At 44.6% G+C, this 5,897-nt stretch overlaps 1 long non-coding RNA gene across 1 annotated transcript; it reads left to right on the plus strand.

The window, feature by feature from the left end:
- The first annotated feature begins 787 nt into the window (after positions 1-787).
- On the plus strand, positions 788-5,011 carry LOC146760031 (uncharacterized). Its single transcript, XR_014948819.1, has 3 exons — positions 788-1,088; positions 3,722-3,802; positions 4,639-5,011. It is a non-coding gene; the product is annotated as an uncharacterized LOC146760031 (long non-coding RNA).
- The last annotated feature ends 886 nt before the right edge of the window (positions 5,012-5,897 follow it).

Below are 5,897 nucleotides of genomic sequence, written 5' to 3' on the forward strand. Positions count from 1 at the left end.
GGGCAAAGGGCAAAACTAGGAAGAACAGTAATCAGTTGCCTCATATAAGTGAAAATAATACTTGGTCTAATTACCATAAAATATATTTCCTGTTGGAAGATAACATAATGAGTGGTATAGGGAACATAAAACCTCTTCCTTGGTAGTTATTAAATTCTGCGACCTTTCAGCTTGATTAACTTTTGAACAGATTTGGCCTAAGGCTGTTGCAGGAAATATCTGAGGTGGGTGTTGGATCCAATGACCCACTGCACCAACAGCCTCAATTATTCAAAATGAAGAAAATGTGTTATAAAAGCTCATTCATGGTAGGAAATTGACAAAACTCTCATCTGGTCCTGTCTGAATGTGGGGTGAGAGGATGGGGCCCAATGACATGGAGATACATGGATACAGATACATGGAGAGCCGTGCTCAACTCTGCATCTCCCAGCATGACCTCTGCGGTTTTTTGTGTATATAATTTTTAGGTTATAGTAGAGAAACATGGATTTGAAATGCCCCATCCCTGCAGGCATTCAAGGCCAGGCTGGATGTGGCTCTGGGCAGCCTGGGCTGGTGGTTGGCAACCCTGCACACAGCAGGGGGTTGGAGCTGGATGAGCACTGTGGGCCTTTGCAACCCAGGCTTTTCTATCGGACTACGATTCTATGAAATAATGCTCCAAACAAGCTGAATTTGGCCAAGTTATTAAGTGCTGTTCAGGGAGATGACTATATTCTCTTCAAATTGCTCTATGCTCCAAACTACTGAAAGTGAATATACTTAAGGATTAATGGAATTTACTTTTGTCTTCCTTAAAGAAGGAAAATAAGGCTACTTAAGTCAGCAATGTGCTTGTCGTGCATATGGAGACCTAGAGGTTACGAAAATACAGTGCAATCTTTCAGTTCTAAGATTTAATTAACAGGAAAGGAGCAAAAGGAATGCCCATAATAATTATAATTGATCAACTTGCATTCCTTTTTCTTTTGTAGGTGTGAAGAAACAGGTAATGAATGGCTCCTTAATAACTGGGAATGTTGGAAGAGGGGAATCTGAAATCAGGTTGGAGGAAAAAAGAGAGAAGCTCCTTTTTACTGCAGAAGGTAGGTGTGTCATAAGCCATCCTTACGAAAGGGTGCTTTAAAGCAGATCCTCTGGTAGTACTGTAATCCTCAGGATGTCTGTGGCTCTCTTTGCCCAGAGAGTCCTTTCCCCAGTTTGATGCATAATGTATTTTTAGAAGGAAAATAGGGCTTGCTAATCCCATAGGGCTCACCAAATGTTCCTTAGCCATTTAGCAATTATTTTCTTGCTGTTACATGGGAATCCAAGCGAGACCAAGTGATCTATGAGGTCTTTTCCAACATTAATGATTCTGTGATTAGTGATTCTAAGTATAGCATTGATTTTTAAACTTGAAACTAAAGAAAGTCATTGTTGTCCGTGAAATGTTTTGCTGTGTTCCCACTGGAGCCCATCTTTGGGTGGGCAGCACTGAGTTTTCATCAGTCTCCACATTGCACTGGAGCTTCCCATGGCTCCATGGCCCTTTTGCATGGTCCCACCAAAGAGTTCCTGTGCCCTCGCTGTCCATACAAGCAGGGGTTTAAAGAAAGCATGCACTGTTCACAGGTTGCCCAAGGAGGCTGTGGATGCCCCATCCCTGCAGGATTCAAGGCCAGGCTGGATGTGGCTCTGGGCAGCCTGGGCTGCTGGTTGGTGACCCTGCACACAGCAGGGGGTTGGAACCAGATGAGCACTGCGGGCCTTTTCAACCCAGGCCATTCTATGATTCTATGATGGTTATTGGGTGCTTTCTCTTGTGATAAAAGGAATAAGGAGTTGTTCTCATCTGGCAACTGCTTTTATCATTTCAAGTGTTAAAGAAAATAGTTTCTTACCATCAACACCTTATTGCCAGTCTTAACTGCTGAGGGATAATCTAGCGATAATGTGCTAATTACTCTTCCTGCTGCAGTATCTCAGACAAATGCTGAAGAGTTGCAAGATAATTAGTATTTAACCAATTAAGATGGTTGCAGGTTCAGGACTGCAGCTCTTGGATGCTTTTCCCTAGCAAATTCAGAAGGAATGTAGTAATTTAACAGCGTTTTCAGAGCTAAGCAGTGGAGCTGGTCAAAGAGAATATTTTTTACTTTAACAGCGACTGCGGGATCTCACCTTTCCCTCCCAGCTGTCTCCCAAGCTACCTCCAGCTTCTCATTAGACATTGTTAGATTATAGTTGTTCGATTATGGTTCTGACCTCAGGTAACCCTACAGGTTTCTTTTCCCCACATATCGGTAATGTGGATAAGTAGAAATATCAGTCTGTGAATTATGATAAAGATCAGCGCAGCTTTTCTTCCTCTCTTCTTGCAGACTGTGGCCACGTCCCAGTAGAGCAGTTCCCAGAATTGCTGTAGTGCCTCGCAGTGAGCCCGCCATGGTAAAATGTTGGAGAGCTTACCTTGCTGCTTAGCAAATAACTCCCCAGAGTCTGAGGGGGAAAAACCCATCCTGGCAGCTGAACAGCCTTGCCTGTTTGTCTGCAGGTCGGGCACTCATATGATGAGAGATCTAAAATGGGTTAATATTTGTGTTGATTACCAATGAACATGGCAATAGCAACTAATACAAATTACATCGACTTCAAGTGAATGTTAATTGTGCTCTCTAGCAATCATTTCTTGCCAATCACACAGCTGCTAACCATGAGTGCTGCCCGGCTGGACTCAGTGTGCTATTATAAGGTGATGAAAGGACAACTCAGCCATTGGAAGCCTCACGTTCCTCCATGCCTTGCAAGTCACTTTCTCTTTCAGCTGCTGTTCCACTTGCTGCAAACTCCTTTTCTACATGCAAGCTGAAAGAGATAGCTCTAATTAAGATATGCTGGAGCAAAGTTAATTTTCAGAGTTTCTTCCAGATGCCAACAGGAACACTGTGATTATTGTAGAGCTGAGGTAATTGAGTTCAGCTTAATATGGTGCTGGCTTATAAAGAGCCAGCCAAATGCAACAGTGCAAGCAATGAACAGCTTGGTCACAAACGTAACCAGCAATGCTTGAAGTAAGTAACAATGAGTATATTAATGTATGCAGTCCTGCTATCGAGGCTGAGGAAAGGAGCTGGCAAATCTGTCCTCCTTCTTAGTGCATTGCTCAGGCTGAATATGACTTCAGAATGTGAAGAAATAAGGTGTTCAGCATGTTTTCCTGCTTATTCGAGTCAGCTGCTTGTTTGCCTTTACCTATTTTCATTGTATGGGAATGCTTTATTCCTTGGAAATGTTTGTCCCTGTGGTGATGTCCCTGTGATTCTGTGATGTAGCTGGGTCGCAGCTGGGTCCCCTGCGTCAAGTGAAGCCTAATAGGGAGACAGCAAAAACCCATTGTACAGCTTGGAGAATGATGGGGAGACCCCGGTGAGCTGGGAGTGCTGAGCAGAAATATTTAACACCAAGAACTGTTTGTTTGTTCTTACACAGGTTGTATATACTTAAATATAGTTCAGAAAGCACATGCTTTCTTTAACTCATATTGATTTCAGAGCATTTCATGAACAATGTTCACAACATAGGTGGTTAAATGAGCTCAGCTTCACAGGGAGATCACAGTGGGGATAAGAGAATACTGGGGAGAGCTGGAAAATATATAAAATAGAGATGAATTTTCCCTGGTCCTGTCAGGGCACTGATTATTTCTCTTACTGTGTTATTTCCATGCATCTCTTAGTTGCTGGCAGAGCTGATCCTCTCACCAAGACAGACGGTGCACAGCTGGGGAGGAGAACTGCACTTTCCCTGAAGGATAAAGGTAGAAACTCAGTGTGTGCTGGTGATGGGGCAGTCACAGAACTGTGTTTGTGTGATGTTGTGAATGGTGGGTGGGTATAACACAGAAGGAGGGTATCGGAGGGTGCTGGGATGTACCTTGGTCTGCCCATTGCTGTCCCCTTATTGGTGTGCATCTCCTGCTGCACCCACAGCCCACCCAGAGGCACTGACTGGTTTGAGGGCTGGGGGGCAGCTCTGGTTCCTCGGACAGGCAGCAGGAGGAAGCCCTGCTGTGCGGGTGACACACGAGCAGTTCTGCTTTGTGAGCAGGAGACAGACACAGCTATAAATTGTGTAGACAAGCAAAAGAACTCTGACAAGCTCTTTGGAGCTAAAATTTACCAGAGAGGGATTTTTTGAAACAAATATTATTTCACTTTTTTTTTTTTTTTTTAACTTTTTACATATCCTTTCAGAGTAACCTTTATTAATTTTTCCTACAATGCTCAATAATTAATTTTCAGTGTGAAAGCTGGAATTACAGACCGTAAGCATCAGTGCAACCTGAAACCCTCCCCCTGATATTTATCCAGTATTTATTTCCGCCTTTAGCATTCAAGTGATGCAGTAGGTAATTCAGAGGAATATATGATCAAGTGCAGCCTTTGAGCTGGGAGGACAGGCAGTGATAGCAGCTCCTCTGCTGAAATAACCTTTCGTGATTTCTTTCCCAGGCTGTTGTCTGCCTTTTCTTTTAGTTCTCCCTTTAATTTGACTCTGAGCTATAACAACCTTGTCTGCTTTACACTTGTACGGAAATCCTCATCTTCAAAGTGTTACAGAAACATTAATTAATCCATTCTTACTATGTGATAGAGCACAGGAGGATCCTGGCCCTGAATGAGAGAAATGAGAGAATTAGAACTACAGATATGGATTCCTCTGTCCCAGGAGCCCTGAGTCACTGTGATGATATTTGCACCCCGTAAGTGTGTCAACCACTTGGAATTTTGTTTTCCAGCACCTCGCTTGCCTTGGATAGTGGGTGAGTAATGGAAACACCTGTGGTGGGGATCAGAGAATCATAGAATGGCTTGGATTGGAAGGGACCTCAAGGATCATGAAGCTCCAACTCCCCCACCACAGGCAGGGCCACCAACCTCCACATTTCATACCAGCCCAGGCTGCCCAGGGCCCCATCCAACCTGGCCTTGAACACCTCCAGGGATGGATGGGGCATCCACAGCCTCTCTGGGCAGCACATGAGTTCCATTGGTTTATACTACCCATAGCAGAGGAGGTTGAGGGAAAGCCTCACAGTTGTCTACATCTACCTCTTGGTGGCCCACAGCTTTTCATGGCAGCCTTACAAAGACTTCTCCATCTGTCTTTCTCCAGAGAGAGGCCCTCTGGCATCACCAGCATATCAACCTGCCTGCAGAGATCTCTCCATCAGGAAGGTGCTTGCATTTCTCAGATGACGATGCAGGAAAGGATGTCACCTGCATCGTGCTTCTGACATGCACTTGTAACATGCCCATACCAAAAAACAATGTTGTGTCAGAACCCCCATTAAGGCTGCAGATCTTCCCCCAGTTGCCCCGTCTTGTTTTGTTGGTTGCTGCCATGTGGCCGTCACACTGAGCAGCCTTGGGAGGCTGGTGCTGTGCTGGCTGTGCTCCCACACATCAGAGCAGGAGGATTTGATGTGGCATCCCAATAGCCCATAGGAATGTGTGTCAGCAGGATTTGTGAAAGTGTCAGGTAGGAAAGGGAGAGCAATGAGAGCAGGGAGCCCAAGGGGCGTGTAAAGAAGGCAAGGAAGCTCTGCGTTATTTATCCATTAGGCTTAAAGTGAAGTGAAAAGCAGAGTGCAAAACACCTCTCATCTAACAGGGCAACCCTGTTCTCTGGAACATTCCCTTTTTCCCCTTGTTTCTTTCCTTGCCATTTGTATTTTATGACAGCGATTCAGGAACACACATATACTCACAGACCACCTTAAAGGTGGTTTTGATGTTGAACCAGGTGGTGAAGCAGTGTTTTCCAGAGCAGTTTTGGAAGCCACAAATAACCCTGTTCACGTATTGCCTTGAGGAGCCGTTCCTGTGACCATCTGGGGGTCACTATTTGTT

Source organism: Coturnix japonica, chromosome 8, assembly GCF_054131305.1.
Source record: "Coturnix japonica strain WE chromosome 8, WE-NBRP24, whole genome shotgun sequence".
Lineage (NCBI taxonomy): Eukaryota > Metazoa > Chordata > Aves > Galliformes > Phasianidae > Coturnix > Coturnix japonica.